The sequence below is a fragment of the Pholcus phalangioides genome, unplaced genomic scaffold, assembly GCF_987345545.1.
Source record: "Pholcus phalangioides strain wild (caught in Gottingen) unplaced genomic scaffold, Ppha-v1.0 ptg000009l_1, whole genome shotgun sequence".
NCBI classification, from domain to species: Eukaryota; Metazoa; Arthropoda; class Arachnida; order Araneae; family Pholcidae; genus Pholcus; species Pholcus phalangioides.
The window spans coordinates 58,680,243-58,699,723 of NW_028301602.1; the positions used below are offsets into that span (position 1 = coordinate 58,680,243).

At 32.3% G+C, this 19,481-nt stretch overlaps 1 protein-coding gene across 1 annotated transcript in view; it reads right to left on the reverse strand.

The window, feature by feature from the left end:
* LOC149083391 (vesicular glutamate transporter 1-like) overlaps positions 1–19,481 on the reverse strand; it is a 102,017-nt gene that overhangs the window by 77,034 nt on the left and 5,502 nt on the right. The window lies entirely within an intron of this gene.

The following is a 19,481-nucleotide window of genomic DNA, read 5'->3' on the forward strand; positions in this document are numbered from 1 at the left end:
ATATGCGGTTATGTTATGTAGATGAGGTCTGCTTTCCCCAGGGTGAATATTTTAAATTTTATTTCGATTGGGCAAACACATAGAGTTGTTGAATTCAATAACGATCTAGATGATAAGTCGATAAAAAAAGGATGAGTCGTCTAATACTTCGCGTATAACCGATGATATCTAATAGATTATTAGATAGAAAAATTTCCATGATCACTATACGAGGGGGTTGAAGTCAAAGTTGTGTAAGTCGATTAATTTTTATTTCGAGAAAAAGAATGGTTTACAAGAATTGTTTTTACAGAGTCCCATATTAAAAATGTTGTGATTTTACGATCTATAGTGGCAAACTATTGCAGCTGAGAAATAGTTTATTTTTTCTTTCAACAGTTTAGCGAGTCTAGATTGCATTTCTGGACTTGAGTCAGAATTGTTGAAAATATGACTTTTTTACCACTCTGACTTTAACCCCCTCATATATTGCACATATTAATGATATCAAAGGTGCGACTTCTCCTAAAATGTAAATTGCTATAACTAATGGGAATTAAACTGGCTAAATTGGGTAGAAACATTCTATTGTAACATTTTCAATATTTTTAGAGATGGTAAAGCGAGTATTAAGTTGATTTTTTAATGTGAACAAGAAAAAATATAATGTGCATGATCTAGGGGAAAACGATTCATTAAGGAAAATTATAATATAAAATTTTTCTCTTATCAGTACGCATTTTACAGATATTTCGATTAAAGTTTCTGACGAACTTTTGAAAAACTTGAAAGAGCTTAAATAACGATTTAAATATTTTTGTTTCTTTTAAAAAATCTTAGTTAAATGTCATTACTACTAAATAATCACCATCAAAAACTTTTCTATTTCTTTTTTAGGGTCAGAATTGTACGTATTCACATCATCTCTTGACGTATTACTGCGTTAGAAATAACTATTATACGAAACTTCTGAAGGTGAAAGTTCATTCGTACACACACACGTTTTTCTGAAACTTATCTAACTTTGAGAAAGTTGCTGATAGAAAAGTCTTGAAAAGGATAAATATTATACAGTGAGAAAAACATGATGTTGTTCTACTGTATGCAGTATCACCAATGCAGTACATTTCAGTACTCTTTGATATAGGAAGAGATGATTTTTTTTTTCCAAAGCTACATTTCGATTTTCCCTTTGCCCTCCGTTTTTCGAGAAGGTCGAAATCTGTCTATCTATAAATACATACATATATATATATATATATATATTCATTTATTTATTTTATTTTTGCTGTGACGTCACATGAAAGTCAAAGATCATTCGCGGATTCCAAGAAGATTGACACGAGCAGCATCCAATGGAATTTAACGGGCGTGGTCTCTTAAAATGTCTTGACCGTGGTTGCTATTGGAAACCGTATAGATTTCTAGAAAACCTGGAAAAAGACTTTTCTTCTTTTTTTCATTATTATTTTTATTTTCATTCAACTCCGTAAATGAAGAAACCTTAGTTTTTTAGTTTTTTCCCCTCCCGTCCTCTTCATTTTTCTGTCGAAGACGAAAGACCAATTAACTCTAATATGCGTATTCTCTTCTGAAAAGAATGAAAAGAATATGAAAAAAATGTATTGATATATTTACAAATATTTTTACTTAGGAACGGAATTTTTGATGAAATTAGTGAATATTTTTTCTTTAAATGTTAGAAGAAAATAAAAATTTGAGAAAGAAAAATTTTTTTTTTAAGTATTGGGGAAAAAATGTTTTTTAAAATCAGTTTATTCAGAAATGAAAGCTGAAGTTAAATGAATAACGCTGACGAGCAAGGTTGGCATCACAGAGTCTTTACAACTATTTCAATAGTTCTCCACTACGAACTTCACTGTTTGAAATATTGATATTTGAGAGAGTATTAATATTTATCTTAAAAATTTTAACGGTCGAATTCTTGAATATATTTTAGAGGTTCTTAAGAACTATTTTTACTAAGAATATTTTTTTTAAAGATAATCAAAAAAGTGACAGAAATTCAATTCGAAAACTGTGCGATCTTCATAACTTATTAGCATAACCTAGCATGAACGAAGCAAAAAAAAAATAACTCTACCAAAAATACTGACATACATAGATTAACTAAATTTACATTTTCCTTCAAATTTCACTGTTATTCCCTTAAGATATATTCAGCAGAAAAATGACAATAATAATAATAAAGTAACGTCATACTTTTGAGTATGCAGCACGTAATCTAAGTTTAGCGTAATCTATGCACGTAATTTAAGTTTAAGAATTAAATCAGTATAGTTGAACTTTTTAAATTAACAAAAAACGAAATCATCTCCAATTTTATTTACATTCAAATTTATTTTATATGGGTTTTAATAATTGTCTAAAAAATGGAAAACTAGACAAATGACGTCATCATTAAGTGGGTTGGCGCACGATCTTGGCTTCATAAGCTTTCCTATGGGAAAAATCGCCTTTATTTAAGGAACGTTTAAAATTTTTCTGTTAACTTTACACACTCAATTATTTTCTAAAATTCTATTGATATTTTTATACAATTTAGTGAGAGCAATTAGTATTTTAATGTTCTTAACCTTTTTCTTGCATTTTAAATCTAACAAAATGCAGATTTTTAAAAAAACATTGTAATTTAATCCTACATTAGGCCATGAATTCCTTTAAAATAATTTTAATAAGAAATGTAAAATTTAAATGTTAAAGTATGCAACATCTTAGCGTTGAGAGACACACAAAGTTTCAAGACATTTGAACAAGTTTGTTCGAAAAAATGTTTCTTATCTGACAAATATCTCAGTTTAGAGAAAAGAACATTTTAATGAAAAAAACATATTATATATATATACCTGCTAGTAGTTTATATTAAAATATGTTTGTTAAAAATACTTCTGGTGCAGGTAGAACAAAAACTCCAACACAGACGCAGAATATTTTATAGTATTTTAAAATTGAAAAATTCGAAAATATGTTTTTTAGAAATTTTTGCGTGCACCGACCCCCTTTATTCATATAATTATAGCATGTAGGGTTAAAAAGTTTGTGAATATAAATTAGTTATATGGTGATTGATTCGTAAATTTTTTTTCACAAAGTTAAATACTTTATGCTAGTTATCCATGTAAATTTTAAAAGTTTTTTGTAATTCATGATTTAGTAGTATGAAATAAAAATAATCATAGAACAAAAAAAAATTGTTCACGTTTCGGTGATAACGAGTCACTGTTTTTCAGACTCACCAATTGCCTCTAAAAATGGGGATTCATCTTATCATGAGGAAATTATAGGTCAATGTTTTTTTGCAATATGCCTTTTACGCAAAAGAAGCTGACTTTGCAAGGTATTATGCAGACCAGGCGTCTTTAACCTTTCAGGTATTGTGACACAAATTCGAATTTTCCATGAGGCCCACGATTATATATTATATTTAAAATCATGTCATGGAATTTAGAATTGCAAGATGGTGTACAGATTCACAAGGACTCAATGTAATATACAGTGGTTTAACGGATGGGCTAACGTGCTTCGTGTTAAACAGAGGCTCTAAATTGGTGAAGAATTTATTTTGTTCTAAATTTCACTTTTTTTTCTTATATTTTATAATTCCGAAATTAATTTCACGAATTATGAAATTGTTTTTCGCATCAAGTCTGAAACTATTTCTGAAAGTAATTACGAAAGTATTTCTTTCATGAATTATAAGTTTTGATCAATTATGAAAGTTTCAATAACTCTAAAATTATTTCTTTCAGTAGCTCTGGAATAAATTACAGGATGCTCTTAATTAAGGGTGAAAACAAAAAAAGATTCAAACAACTGCAAATTAATTGTGTGAAGGAGCAGGTGGGTAATGCTTAGCATTTTGGCGACCTCTTAGATAGGCTATTGATACCTGCCATTGCAGCAAAATGCAGGCGAAAGCATCAGTGAACAACCACCATGTCTATGACTACAATAATTGTAGGACTAATTTTTAGTCTGTGATTCTTTGCGCAAATCGCAAGGAAATATTACCTTCATCTATCTGACCTATCCAGGTTCCACTTCTCATCGCTGAAAATAACTGAATACCATTTTGTTCCATATGATACACGTGCGCGTCAATTTTAATGTATGTGTTTTGTGCTCAGGTTGAAACCTGATCGCGAAAGGTGGTTTCTTCATAACTACTTTCTTACTCTGTACCTGTTTCTCGTATGCATGTACGCATCGTATTCATTGAGTCCAGATGAGCTTTTAAATTGCCGCGCAACATTGTAAGATAGCTGCAATTTCCAGAACAGTCTATTTTTCTGATTTCTTCTTCCAGATTCTGTTTACTTTTTCAGAACTGCTTGCTGTAGATCGCGGCATCTCAAAGAATTGATGATATCGTGTGGAGAACGTAAATACTGAACAGCAGAGTTTAGCTCATTAGTTTACTTAAGCAGCATTAGTTTCAAATTTGCATATTTTGACGACGAATCGTGAACATTTTTTGTTGTCTAAACTTTTGCAAGTACGAAATTCATTATTTTCAGAAGCACTAATGTTTATTACGAGTTACAGCAATGATTTTGATATTGAAGTGTTCGAATAATATTTTTAGCGAGAGAGGGAAAGAGGGAGGGAATTATATATCTCTGATTGTTTTTGGTATTCAATAATTCGGTTTTTTTTCTAATTTTAGAGTAAACTGTAAAGTTTTTTTTGATAACTGTCTAAACTTTTGCGGTACACTATATAGTAGAGATGAATGAAAGTAAGAAGAGGGAATTGAAAAATTTGCCTTTTCTGTGTCCATTAGTTGTTAGAAGTACATCAAAGAGTAAATTTTACTCGCGAAAAGCATCAGTGTGTCATTCTTAAGAAATTTAATTCTTGAAAGGAAAGACTCTTCTTTAAGAGAGAAAGGAAACTGACATTGTTGATAATTTGTTGACGCTATGGGGAATGATTCTGAATTTCAAATTCCCTCTGTAACCGAATATTTTTTTATCTCTAACATTAGTTATTTGACAATCACTCGCAAATCATTCGTAAAGATTTTCGTGGTAAGTCGTGCTCGTTATATTGGACTTTTACTGCAGTTTTAGATAGGAGTGAGAAATTCTTGCTCTTTTTTTTCACCGCATCTGCTAAAAATCAAGTGGGTGATACCCATAGTGCGCTAAAAAGCGCGTAGATTCTTATTTGATTCTTATTTATTATTATTATTATTATTATTTTTTTTTTTTTTTGTTATTCGACTTCAGGGTTGTTTCTTTATTGTATCAGAGGAAAACACTATTAATCCACTACGATAAGTAATTAGATTGACCTTTCTTCTCCATGGAGAGCTTGGCATTTTACCAACGGAATATAATGGAAGAATTATATCGTACAAGAGTAATTTTTCCTGAAGGCTTATAACACTGAAGAATTGCTTGCGACAAAATGTGAAACTGAAAGCCACTACATATGCCTTTATAATGATATTGGGCATCTTCGCTAGCTTCACCAATAACCCAACTACTCATTCATCGACCAAGTCAATTTAGTGACAATATTTTTGCATCTGCTGTGACTATTAAAAACGTGTTGAATCCCCTAATTGAATACAGTCGGGGCCACTTATAACGACAGTCTGGATTGAAAGAGCAAATTAATGCATTCTGTTTGCTACAGTGGTTACTGTACGGCAATTGTGTTGATTTTAGCGAGTAGGTTTTCACTGCAGCTTGGATATAACGATGAATTCGGTAGAGAAACTTGAAAAATAAATACAAAAATAAGAGGGAAAATGAAATTAAAAAAGGAAGAGAATTACATAAAAATTTTTTTTTACTTTTTTTGCATCTCTCATAATATGGAGATAATGCAATCGAAGAGAAGATATATAAATGCCAATCAAATAATTCAACAAAAAAGGTCTATCACCTCATAAAGGTTTATTGTCAATGTGCAGGAACAGTAACATTCGTCTAGAAGGGAAGAATGAGAATGAGAAGTATAGATTAAACAGACCAATCTCAGAGTTTTAAAAATGGCTAATTCAACACTCGCTCAACTTCTAATACAGACTCCATGTGTTTCGAGTGCGACGATCATAAGTGGATTTTTTCCTTTCCCGTGTGTGTGTGTGTTTTATTCTTTATTTTTTGGGGAAGAAATGTACAGAAGTACGATTCAAACTGTTAAAGATAAAATAAATTATTCGTTCGTCGTAGAGGTATGGTTTTAATTTTGAAAAGAAAAATGTTCAAAATTGTTTCAAAAACCACTTTGTACCAATTTCAAGAGTAAAAATACAGTATATTATAAAATTTTAAAAATAAAATTTTTGTACGATCCCCGTCCTCTAACTTTAAATAAGGAAGTTGTTGCTTTGTCTCTCTTCTGAGACCAACAAAAAAAAATTCCATGTCTTCAAGTGCGATATTCACCGAGATACGTGAATTAAAAATTCGGAAAAGAGTTGGGAAAGAACCACATAAACAATGCTTCTTTCCACATTTATACTGTTATTTCCTCTGATTTCAAATTCAAATATCTCAGCGAATTTTGTACTCTGAAACACGGATTTTGTTTTTCTGGCCTCAGGAATGACAATCACAGTAAGTTTCTAATTGGAAGTTAGGACAGGGGAACCCCGTAAAAAAATTTAGATATATTATTTTATGTCACACTATATTTTTACTCTCGAAACTGCTACAGACTGATTTCTGAACGCATTTTGATCGATTTCTAAATTAGAGCCATAGCTCTACTACGATTGATGACCGAATTAGAACTTACAGGACACCCTGTATGTATTTGCTATAAGAACATTATTTCTGAAATTTCATTCTTTCGCACTTGAATACGGATTTAGTAAAAGACCAGATTTATCGAATATTTTCGCCGGGAAGGAGCTTCCCGTTATAAGTGGATCCGATTGTAACTAAAACTTGAATGGATATTAAGGTAAAATTATTAGCGTTGTCATTATATAAGACCATAGATTAAGCCTTTTTCGTTCCATTGAATTTTGGACTTCCTGTTCTCTTTCATTTTGTCGAAAATGCAAATTTTTCAGGAAAAAAGGGAAAGGACGAAGTATTAAAAGAGAGAAGAAATCCTCCCTTTTTCCGGCCTGCCAGAAAAATTACGACAGCATGTAGTGAAGGTACTTGATTCAACAGGAAGTGAGAACATTACACGAACATATCCCTCACATCCCATATATTGAAGCGAACTGTGATAGCCGTATTGAATGCGCGATAAGGGAAGTTGCGTCAAGAATGCGAGGGATGCTCTGGCAGAAAGGGAGTCAAAATTACAACACCGACACCTACTTTTTTTTGGGGCTCTCAACCAACGTAGAAAATCTTTTACATCACATGGGAGAGGAAAAACGAGGAAGGGAACAAAAACAAATAGGATTTTCTCGCAATATTTTTCACAAATCTCCTCCCGCGTGCGAAAGTCAACATTCATTAGTGCTTAAGTCTGTATGATGTGTTACAGAAGGAGAGACATCCTCGCCAACCTATTCCCAAGTGAGTGAGATCACTCTCTCTGTCTGTCATCTCAGAGGTTGATCAATATCTTACAAAATGTATTTATCATCTCTTGCATGCATATTCCTCTTCTCGAATTTATATTAAAGTCAACCATACGGGAAACAAATTACAAAACTTTATTCATGCAGGAAAAAAAATTCATTACAATGCACAAAAAGAGCTGGGTGTTTTAAATTTAAAAAACCCTCACAAAACCAACTATGAAAGTTTGATAGAAAACGTTCCAAAAATGGTGGATTTTCGGAAATGTGTATTGTACGTATTTATGAAAGCATTTTTAGTTTCTGTGTTTTTTTAGTAAAAAGAATTCACATCCAAAATATTTCTAAAAATTTGATAATATTTTTTTTGTTTCATTAAACCTTAAATGTTGATAAACAAAGCAGTACGTAACCAAGTCCAGCATTTCCATTATATCTTCGGAGAATGGTCGAATCGAAAGCATGAAATTATGCCTCACTTTTGCGACGAGAAACTTATGGAATGTTTTAGAATAAAACTGCGATGTGAAAAAAATTAGATTATTTTCTTTTCAATGTTAAGCCAACCCACATGTCACATCAAAATTTGGACAAAATGTTTCGTACTTTCATTGACTAGCCTTTACAGTGATTTGGAATATGGTCATCCTGTTCTAGATAGCTCCATCTGCCGAAGAGATCACGGTGATTCATTTTTCACTTGCAGAAGTTAACAAAAAAAAAATCAAATGTTTCAAAAAAAGTATATAAAAATTCTTATTAAACACAGAAGACAAGATGATTATGATGGATTTTTAATACGATTGATTGCACGATGAATTGAACTTAGACCTTATAATGATCCAGCAACGGCCAGGTACTCCAAATACAAGGATTCCCTCTCATTAAAACAATAGACCCACGTACAGATGTCGCTCACTTCACGCGATTAATTGATTCTGCAAAATAATATCGTCAGGCAAAATCTCTCAAGTAAGATCGCCTATTAATACGTAGGATACTCGTAATACCGAAACGGGGCATGAGAACAAAATTTCGTACAAGCGAAGGACAGACATTCGTATTAAATGAAGATGGATCTGAAGATGTGTGACTTCTCGGCAACTGAGGGGGAGCATGGTGGAGGAGAGACAGAGAATCGGAATAGATGATGAGATGAACTTCGAGACTAGTTATGGAACGGTATGCCATTAAAGAGGAGATCGCATGAAATGATGCCGAGTTATTTGGATCTATCGATGCTTGACTGGTGCTAACACAAAGTGCGCACTGAACTTTGAAGTGTAATTCCAGCAATTCTAAGAATCGGACTAAAAGTGGATGTGCAAGCTTGCGCACTAAAACGAAAGCGGCCGTGCAAACCTTTCAAATAAGAACGAAAGTGCTATCCAAATTAGGAGACCATATTAACCACTAGTCTAACAAGAAACCCCTAACGCTAAAAGGCCAAACTTTACTACACAGATGCCAAAACTAGTTACTTAGGACCGAAGTACAAATTAATAATTCTCAGTGTGGAAGTGCAGTTCCACTGTTGCTGCAAATTATTGGTTACCGTGGGGCTCTGTTACTTAAACGAATACACTCAAATATTTTTTAAGTTTTGAGAAGAACCCGGACAACCGAAACAATATTTTGAGCTTAAAATGCCTTTTTTTGCAATAAAAAATGCATTAAAAAATAAGAGCATTAGTTTATGTGGTTTCGTCCCTCGTTTTCAGTGATTTTCGAATTTAAATATCCAAGTGAATATTGCACCCAGAAACACGAGAACTTTTTTGTTGGGCTCTGGAGGGACAGGGCAACAACTTTCTGATTCGAAGTTAGAAGACAGAGGGAACAGTATGAAAATCAAATTTAGTATGTCGGTATGTACTGTATACGGCCCTTAGTAAAATAAATGACACATCATGGCAAACATTATTTAAACAATTTTTCTAATTGAAAGCATGTTTTTATAGCCAACAGTTTACAAGTTATTTGAGGTGAAACGGACTCAAGTTTTCACCCTGTATATGTATGGACTCGTACAAATAATTATTACAGAAATGTACGAACATATCATAAATTATTTAAATTTCATCGCGAATGCTAAGCTATTATTTATTTTTTCAAATATTTTTCATTGCGAATGTACTAGAATTTTTTTTTTCAATGAGCCCACTTCAATGGGTGTGGGGTGGGGAGGTACTACTTTATTCTCATTAATCTACGAAAACTAAATAAGAAATATTACTGCGAGAATTCTCGAGAAAAGCGATTTTTCTCGTTTCCGAAGATTCAAAAATGTTAGGTATTCGGAAACCCTACATATGGTCCATCCTATCATTTAGATTTTGGCTATTGTTTCGAATTAAAGAGTTGAGTAAATAAATAAATGAAATCCTGAGAAAATCTCTTCCAGATAAAAATACGATACGCTGAGAAAATGGAATAGTTTCGTGATTATTATTGGCCTATCCCACTCGTTTACTCCTTTCGGTTTGCCTTAACTTCATGGTGTGAGAAGAAGAGCACGTGGTCTTCCCACGAGAAAAAGACCATCTGCTGGATCTCCAGTATATATCTCTGGTGAAACGCGTGTATTTCTCTCTTTTCTCGCCATCGTAATTCTGTCACGTGCGATCTCCCAGCGAAACGTTCAACAGGTGGCCCTGACCCCTAGTGTGTGAGAGTAGAACGATAAAAGCTAGTCTTGGAAAATGCATGCTTTCTCTCTCTCTCTGCATTATATATAGATGAAGGACGCTTTTTTTTTTCCTGTAAATAGCTTTAGCGATGTATTTTTAGAACAAATCTTTTTGCTCTCTTCTACCTTTTTCCCATTGATGGTTCAAGAAAGTACTAAGTTTACCGAAATGGATCCTCTCGGTTGTATTTGACCATGTTACCTAACCTTTTTGAGGGCGAGATGAAATGTGTTATCTTTAAATTAATGAAGTGTGGAAGTCACGTCATTGACGTACTTTGATCAATGTGTATCAGACTTGAGGATGTAATTCGAGTTATCCATATTTTCGTGTGGCTTAATTACCCCATAAAAATCAAATATATATATTCGTTATAATTAAAATTATAAAAATTAATGTAAATTAATGAGTGAATTAATCAAGTAATAATTTAACATTATTACTTGATCAGAACTGTTTGTCATGTGGGTGAAATGTATTGACTACGACAGCTGGAAATCAGTTTTAAACTGCATATAATGGACTACACACAAGTATATATAGGATGTCCCACAAATTCGTAAATACAGTAGTTCAAAAATTTATAAAAGCTGAAGGATTTTTGAATGCGGTTTGCGAAAAAGTGTTTTTCACGAAGGGGGAACTTCTCTTTTTTTGGTTATAGGAAAAACATTAGTTCAAATTTTTGGTAATAGAGGGCACTACGTGAAAGCAAGTCACAGAATTTTGTTCGATCTCTTCTGTGTCCGAAATGTTCACCAGTGATTCGTGACTGACGTTAAGCAACTCTACCAGTAGTGCTTTATCTTCTAATCTCAACATCACATTGAAAACCTTATGTAAGAGCCAGTAACAAGAAAAAATGCAGCGCTTATATTCCCCATTCTGGGCCATGTTTGGTTTTACAGTAACAGGAAAAATCAGAAATGAGCTATTCATCGTACAATCGGCATTTTATAGGACTCTTACTTGCATATTCCCGGTGATTTTCTACCATGCAGTCCCCTCTATCGACAAAAATTTAACTAATTTGTTTTCGTATACCAAAAAAAAAAAAAAAAACTCCCCTTCGAGAGAATATCTTTTTTCGCAAACTGCATTAAAATTTCAATTTCCTTCAATTTTTATACATTTTTTAACTGTTTACAAATTTATGGGAGAACCCTGTATAATATTAAATATAGTGCATGAAATTTTACTTAACAAAAAAAATCGACGGTGTTCATCTTCAGAATAAGTAGTTCGAGATTTTCTCTCGTAATTCTGATTAATTCGTTATGAGCAAATTTTAGGTATCTCATATCTGGGAAAAATAGAAATTTATGTTTCAAAGAATATCATCAAAATTTAAATACCATCCAAATCTATAGGATTGAGTTTTTATGCTGTTTTCTTAATCTGTAAAGTCGGCTTCTTCTATTAAAGACTCTCATTGCAAAGAAAATAGTCATCCAGGATTTTCCGTGGTGAATCCACAATTCCATCCTTCGTGGTGGAATAAAAGTGGGATAAAATAAATGAAGTACTGAATAGATGTTATGATTGAATTCGAACCGATTTATCATCAATTATATTTTTCGAAATTCGCATATTTTTTAACATATGTAATATATGTGTATTTTAAGCAAGCATAAATAAAGGTTGCATTTCTGTTCTCTCTCTCTCTCTCTCTTAGACTTCCTCTATTTCATATTTGAAAAAATCGGAGAAAAAGATAAGATCGTGAATCTATTCTTGAACAATTTTCTGGATATGTAAGAAAGTCTAATGAGCATTCAAATCTTTATATTTACGAGTGTTTGACGCATTTTCATGAAACCCTCACACTTATACTACTAATGAGACAACCAACCATTTAGGAATGGGCACTCATGTGCTCTGACCAGGTAACTTATATTATTAAAAAAAAAGTTTCATCTTTTACGGTACTGAAAATATGCATTGTTATCTTTTATAACGCGTGGATTCGCTGAACAAATCAAAATGTACCTTACAGATGTATCGCTCTGTGTGGACATTTTTTTTTGAATAGGAGATCGGTTCGCATTTAATTTACGCACCAAAGGTGGAAAGTCACAGTAGAATAACTTCAGTTGATCACCGATGTTCTACCAGTGGGGGTTCGAACCTCGGTCTTCGCAAAATTTACTCAATTTACGATAAATTTATATTACCAAAATGTACTGAAAGGACTTTTTGTGATATCCCCCCCCCCCAAATGAACGAGATTAAACGCTTAGCTTTCTTATTCACGTACTTTTACGATGAATTTCTTTATTGTTACCTCATGATTACCTACATTCCTATGTATTTACATTGCCATAAAATTGGCTCGACCAAATTAAATAAATATCTGCATCTGTGTACATAATTCAATGTAGACTCTGATTTACAAGAAATTGCGCGTAAAAACGTGCACGCGCGTGTGTGTGTGTATTTAATTAGTGAAGGTACGTCTCCACCCACCAGCTATGCGTTGCTTGTGTGGTTCGCTGAAATTGCCTATCAATCTTTACGAATGTCACTAAATATCGCATCGCGAGCCAAGCAATGCGCTCTAGTAGAACGTCAAACTTGAAACGGTACATTATCAAACATACCTGCATTAGGTCTCTTTGATTTTGTATTACGAAAGCTGTGGCGCTGCGATTGCGGCCAGGTTGTGCTTGGCCGAGAAAAGAAGAGAAAACAAGAAAATAAAAAGAAGGAAGAAAATAAAAAGTTCGGCGTATTTATTTTTTACCCTACGGTCAAAGCGAGTAAGCATATGTAGACGTACTTTGAAAGCATTACTACATTATCACTAAATTTCATCTTACACTGGACAGGAAGTTCTAGTACATCATAGAATATCTTTCTTTATCCGAGATAAGGGCATTTCATAATAGAAATGATTATGGCACGAAAAGATAGAAAAACCTGAACAATATTTACAAACCGGGTGCTGCCGCTACACTTAAGCCGGGTTTTCCTAGGATTAGAATTTCTGCGTCATGTGCAGCGTGAAAACGCTGATTGGTTAAAAACCTGAAATTCAGGTTTTTTGACCAATCACAGTTTTCACGCTGGACGAGCAGCAGAAAGCCTGCTCCTTGGAAAACCTGGCTTTACCATTGTAAATAATTTAATTCGATGTAAAGCGACGCATTAGTTTCTTGCCAGTGTTATAGGTCCTCGCTTGTTAATCACACATAAGAACGTCACGTATCGATACTGTTATAGGCGAATATTGTTTCTTTTCTAAAAGAAGTTGCATGGTTTTTGATCTCATTTAAGCAATGCGTTTTCGATGTTATACATTGAAAAGGATATTTCACTCATTCGATTCTCTATATCATTCAAAAAAAGTTAGTTTCAAAGAGTTTATTTTTAAAAATCTATTTTAGTTTACTTCAAAGTTTCATTTACATTACAATCAAATGAATCTCGATCATCAAATAGACTAAATAATAAACATTCATTACGAGTAATCGATAAAGAACTTTAAAAAACTTTTAGTTGCCTCATTTATGAAATCTATAGCGCATTGGCACTTAGTTTTGTTAAAAATCGTCATTTTTCATGTTTTAAAAGCAAATGAAATTTTGAAAGCATTTTTTCACTTTTAAAAAAGAACACTTTTTTTTTTTCAATCAACGATATTAAAAATTTATTCCAAGTTTTTCGAGGCTCTTAGTATGAATGGAATTTAAGACTTGATTTTCCCATTCTAGTTTTGCCAATTTTTTCAAATAAATCATTCTTCCTCTCTTTTTTTTTAACTAATATGAATTGAGTGTTTTATGTAAAATTATTGATTAATAGCATCACTTTCTTGAATTGCCAAAAGATTTACGCCAATATTATAATTTTTTTTTTTACTTCGAGTTCAATAGCATCTCTAACTTCAGTCATTATTTATTTTTCGAAAACTTGTAGCCTTTTTTTTTTAGAATTTATTTATTTAGACAAGACAAAATCAAAACATACAAGACAGAAAGACAAAAGAAAACTACAAAACAAACACCATTCGACCCAAAGGGATATAATCCTTCCATGGGTCATAAACAGTAATACGAATGGGAAAATCTCCTCGGCAACCTTGAAAGTGCACAAAAACAACAATAGTTAATAATATTACACAATATTTAATATCAAAATTAACTTTTTTTTTTAGAATATTACTTAAATGTTTAAATGTTACCCCTCTCTTTCGAATTACACTGATTAGTTAATTATCAAATAAAATGAACTGTTCAATACTTTCATTATTTCAAATACTCAGTTTATTATAGATCTTTTAAACATATTGAGTGAAAACGCTTGTCTATTAGTACCATAAAACTCATTGCATAACCTTGGAGCAAGAAAGCATAAAGATTTTTTATAAATTGTTTTTCTTGGTAAAACTACATTTGGTACTGGTATATGATATAGATTTTCTGTTCACATAGTATTTCTTTGTGTTATTGCTCTGTTGGGATATCAGTCAGGATTTTTATACATGAACAGCAATACTTTATATAAATAAAGTTGACGTTAAAATGAATTAGTGATACATTGCATTGCGAGAAATTATTGTTAATGAGTAGAATATCTCGTCGAAAAAAATCATATAAACGGCTTAAAGATAGAATGGAATTTTTGTATGTTCCTCCCCAGACAGTTAATCCATATAATATATGTGATAATACCCATGCATAAAACACTTCTCTCAAACTGTTGTATGAAATAACAGATTTTAGTTTAAACATCAAACTCATAATTGCTCTTAGTTTATTGACAATTGAAGAAGTGTGATCTTTATATTTCAAGTTGGTCGAGATAACTAATCCAAGATATTTATAATTTATTACTCTTTCTATATAAGCACAATTACAAATAGTATCACGATGAAAATCATCACATTCATGAAATTTAATTTCAGTTGACTGTGCATTTAGATGATTCATTAAATTAAAATGCATCCATTTGGTTTTACTTGCGTTAAGCTGTAGTCGAAGGCTCTTAATTCGTTTATTTATGGTGTAAATGTCATTTTCTAAATTTTTTATCAAATTTTCAGTCCTGTGAGCAGTACAAATTAAGACAGTATCATCTGCGAATGACACCAAATGACCAGAAATATTAACATCATGTATTTCATTTATATAAATTAAGAAAAGTATTAGTCCCAAAACCGATCCCTGGGGTACACCTGTATTTATTATTTTGAAATTACTTACACTGTTATTAATTCTTACCGACTGTTTCCTATTTGTAATAAAAGATCTAAACCAGTCAAGGGAAAGGCCTCTCTTATTCCAATATTTTTAAATTTTTCTAACAAAATATCCCAATTGACTGAATCAAATGCCTTGCTAATATCAATAAACACAGCTGCTACCTTTTTATGATTATTTATATGATTTGATATGTGATCCATAAATATTTAGTCGTAGTTATTTCAGTGTTCATTTTTTCTTTAAAACAAAATTGACTATGCGAGTAATTATTAATAGCTTTTAAATAAGAATTAAGTTATTGTTTAACCCATTTTTCTATTAATTTCGACGTGACAGGTAATACTGAAATAGGTCTGTCGTTGTTCAAATCCTCTTTACCCTCTGTTACCCGTTTTGTATATGGGTGTGACAATAGATTTTTTGAGTTCAGTAAAAAAAATTCCAGTACTTAGAGATTTGTTGATCAGATGAATTATAGCCGATGGGTGGTGACGAAAGATAATCTTGAGCATTCTGGGTGTTAGGCCATCACTTTCCTCGGGTTTTCTTCATTATTTAGTGATTTAATTAAATTACCAAGTTGTGTGAAATCAATTTCTCGAAGAAACAAATGAATAAATATTAGAATTTTCAATAGAAGTAAAATTGCTCTCTTGATTATTTATATCATCATTTTTCACCCGATCAATAAAATTGGTGTTAAAAGAGTCAGATAGTCGTTGCAGATTATCATAATTTGGTGAAGTGATATTTTTCTTATTATTTATAAAGTTATTTATGAATTTCCATTGTTCTCTTTCATTCGATCCTAAGATAGCGAATTTCTCTTTAAAATAGTCACTTTACGTTTCTTTATTATTATTTTTAAATTAGCCTCATATTGTTTATACTTAATTTTATAGTCAAGTCTGAATGGTTTTTCATTGATTATTTATTTATTGCTATTACTATCTGTTTCAGATATGATTACTTGTTATTACATATGTATGTAACAACTATTATTAATTTATGTATTATCACGTGGGAAAATTATTATTTCCTTACTTCAAATTTGACCTCCCAGTCAGAATTCCCATTATATTGGTTGTAAGAATCTATTGGTTAATTACTTTTGTGAAATTTAATTGAAATACCACTATATGAAATCAGAAATAAATAAAAAATTAAATAAAGCTATACTGTAAAATTCTGCGGATCAAGTTTATCACATTTAATTGCAGTATTTCACATTAAATGATTGATTATCTCCTACTTGCGCAGATAGTAAGTGCAGTTAATAATTAACAGCAAAAGGTTTCGTATCGCTCAATGACATACATTGGTTTTCAGAGATAATGAAAAGTTCTCTACAAAAAAACTGAACATTATCCTCTCAAACTCTGTAAACTATTTAAAAGTTACAGTTAAAGGTCTAACATTGAATAAACCTGTATTCGAACATTTACGTTCCACGAATAATTGCGTCCAAAAATTTTATTATTGTTTTATCGTAGTTCCAGATTATTTTTTTCATCATATCTTTACAACATTTATAATTAATCAGTAATATGAGCATAACACATACATTACATCCGTTTTTGGCTCATTACCCTATGAATAAAGAAAGCACTATTGGTGGAGTTGTTTCACCTCAGACACGAATCGCCGGGAGGAGCTTTACGGACGTTTTGGACACAGGAGAGATTGAAGTAGTTTTCCATGAAATTCTCTAATTTTCTCGCGTGCATGCCTTCTATCCGCATAGGCAGCGACGAGAAAAATAAAATTCGGTCGGTCGGTAGAAAAAACTATTGTCGCAGAAGAAGTACTCAAGTGTTATTGCTGGGATAGGGATTCTGTCTAGGAGTGTTTTAGATTTGTGATTGATGGGAAAAATGAAGACATTTTGTTCAATTACTTAGTGATTTTATCGACAAAACATTGTTTCACTGTCAGGATTGGTAATTCGACATTTCATCCATTAAATAAGAATCAGACACGATATTTATTTTTTTTAATTCTACTGTAGATTCTTTATACCGTATTTCCTTTAATTTTCATGCAAGTAACTTTTGCGTAACATGTTACTTGACGTATTTATAAATAATGTAATAATTTTCTCTCTAGAATCAGTGTTTTTTTACATTAGTTGCTATATATCCAGCAAATAAAATAACGTTATTTTTTGAATAATGGGAGCTTACTTTTTTGAAATTTTGTCTTTTTAAATTTAAAAATATACTATTCACGAATGAATTTCAAAAAGTTGAGTTTTCTAACAAAAGGAAAAGAAAAACATCATCTATTGGTATTAAATAACCACCGTTGACTTTAAAAATAAAAAAAAATTGGGATCACTGGTTGACAAACATTTCCTCGTTAGCAATCATTTCCCACCGTGTAGCTTGTGAGCGTCTTAAATAAGCCACAAATAATAACTCTTTTGGAAATTTAAAATATTAATGGCGAGAAACGTAGCTTTGAAAAATGGGAAAGAACATTCACTGAAATCTATATGGAATTTCTATCACCATTTTCCTCGGCATTAAGTAAGTTTTTCTTTCCTTCATACCTAAATTCACAAATATGAATATTATTTGAAGATCAGTTTATTCAAGAACCATCGTCACACCATCATTATTACTAGCGCTTTTGTTCATTTGATACTCCAGTTCGCATACATATTTTGCGCAAGAAAAGAAAGATTTTAACAAATCTTTCTTTTTACCACTCTGAAATCAGAATTGCCGATAAGTCGAACTGCAAATACCTCGAAGTTTTAAATATATAGATATTTTTATATAAAAGAGTAGAAATTGCTCTGGAGTCAAAATTAAATCTGAACGCTTCGATTTCACGCTAATGCCGCAACCATCAACCATCACAAACAGTGACTCATTTGGTTGAATCTTCACTCACACATGTAATGATGGGTTTTATTGAATGCTATTATATAATATACCTTTTTACTTCTTTTTCGGAAATTTGAGAAAATCGTAAAAACGATTTTAGCAGTTCCGTACTTCCCTCGAATCTCATTTGATAGAATTTGACCGCAGCTCATGTTATAACTCAACTATAACTTGTAGAAAAGCTTCATATGACATAAAGCAATTTTTTTAGTAGAGAGAGAGAAAAAGAAGAAAAGAAAACAACACACAATGTGTCTTTATGCAACGGGAGGATAGAGATTGAATCATGGTCGGTTCATTTCGAGCGATGATCCAGTCACAAAAACTCAGCGGGAAAACACAGACGAAACGGCCAATGGATGTCAGGCGGCTCACAGTCGACTTGATCGGCGCCATGAAAAAGCCTTCATCATCGACCGACGCGTGTCTGGATGTTTGCTATAAAACTCGGCTTTGAAGCACGTTATTCTATTAATACTGCTCTCTCAATGCGACGCTGCTTACGTGATACACATGAATTATTTGTCATGTAGCTTGTTTTTATTTTCTTCCTAAAGGCTGTGCAATGTAACTTTTTCAGTATTGGTGTTTTTCTCTTTTACCTGTTTTCTGAAAAATAAACTCTTGGCACAACATTGTCTTTTGTTTGGCAACAAAAAAATTTAAAATAGAAACGAGGAATACTATTTTCCCCCCTTATAAGATGATATCTTTCTTTATAGGTCAAAGTTCTTTGTATTGTTCCCCATGTTGTGCATGTCACATCTTTGTAATAAAAATTTATCAGAGTTTCAGTAATGTTTTACAGTATTAACGGACATCGATAAAGAAAAAAGAACTAGAAAATAAAATCAGGCAAGTGCTTCAAATTCTAATGACTGTGTGACAATTACCGTTTAGATAAAAGCACTGTGTGGTGGTGCGTGCATCGTGCTGGACTTTCATTGTGAAGATCCAGGTCCGAACCCCATTGACGGCACAATGGTAGTCGACTGAAGTTAGTTTTCTGTGGTTTTTCCAACTTCGAGCCGCGAATGTGAGCTGGTCTTCCATTTGACAAAGTGTTCTCCGCAGAGAGTGGCAGACCTACGGCACGATACTTTCATAACATGAAAATTCAAGCATATTACTTCGAACCTTTACTTCAAAATGTGGAAGACAGATAGCAGCATCAGCAAGAAGACAACATAAACAC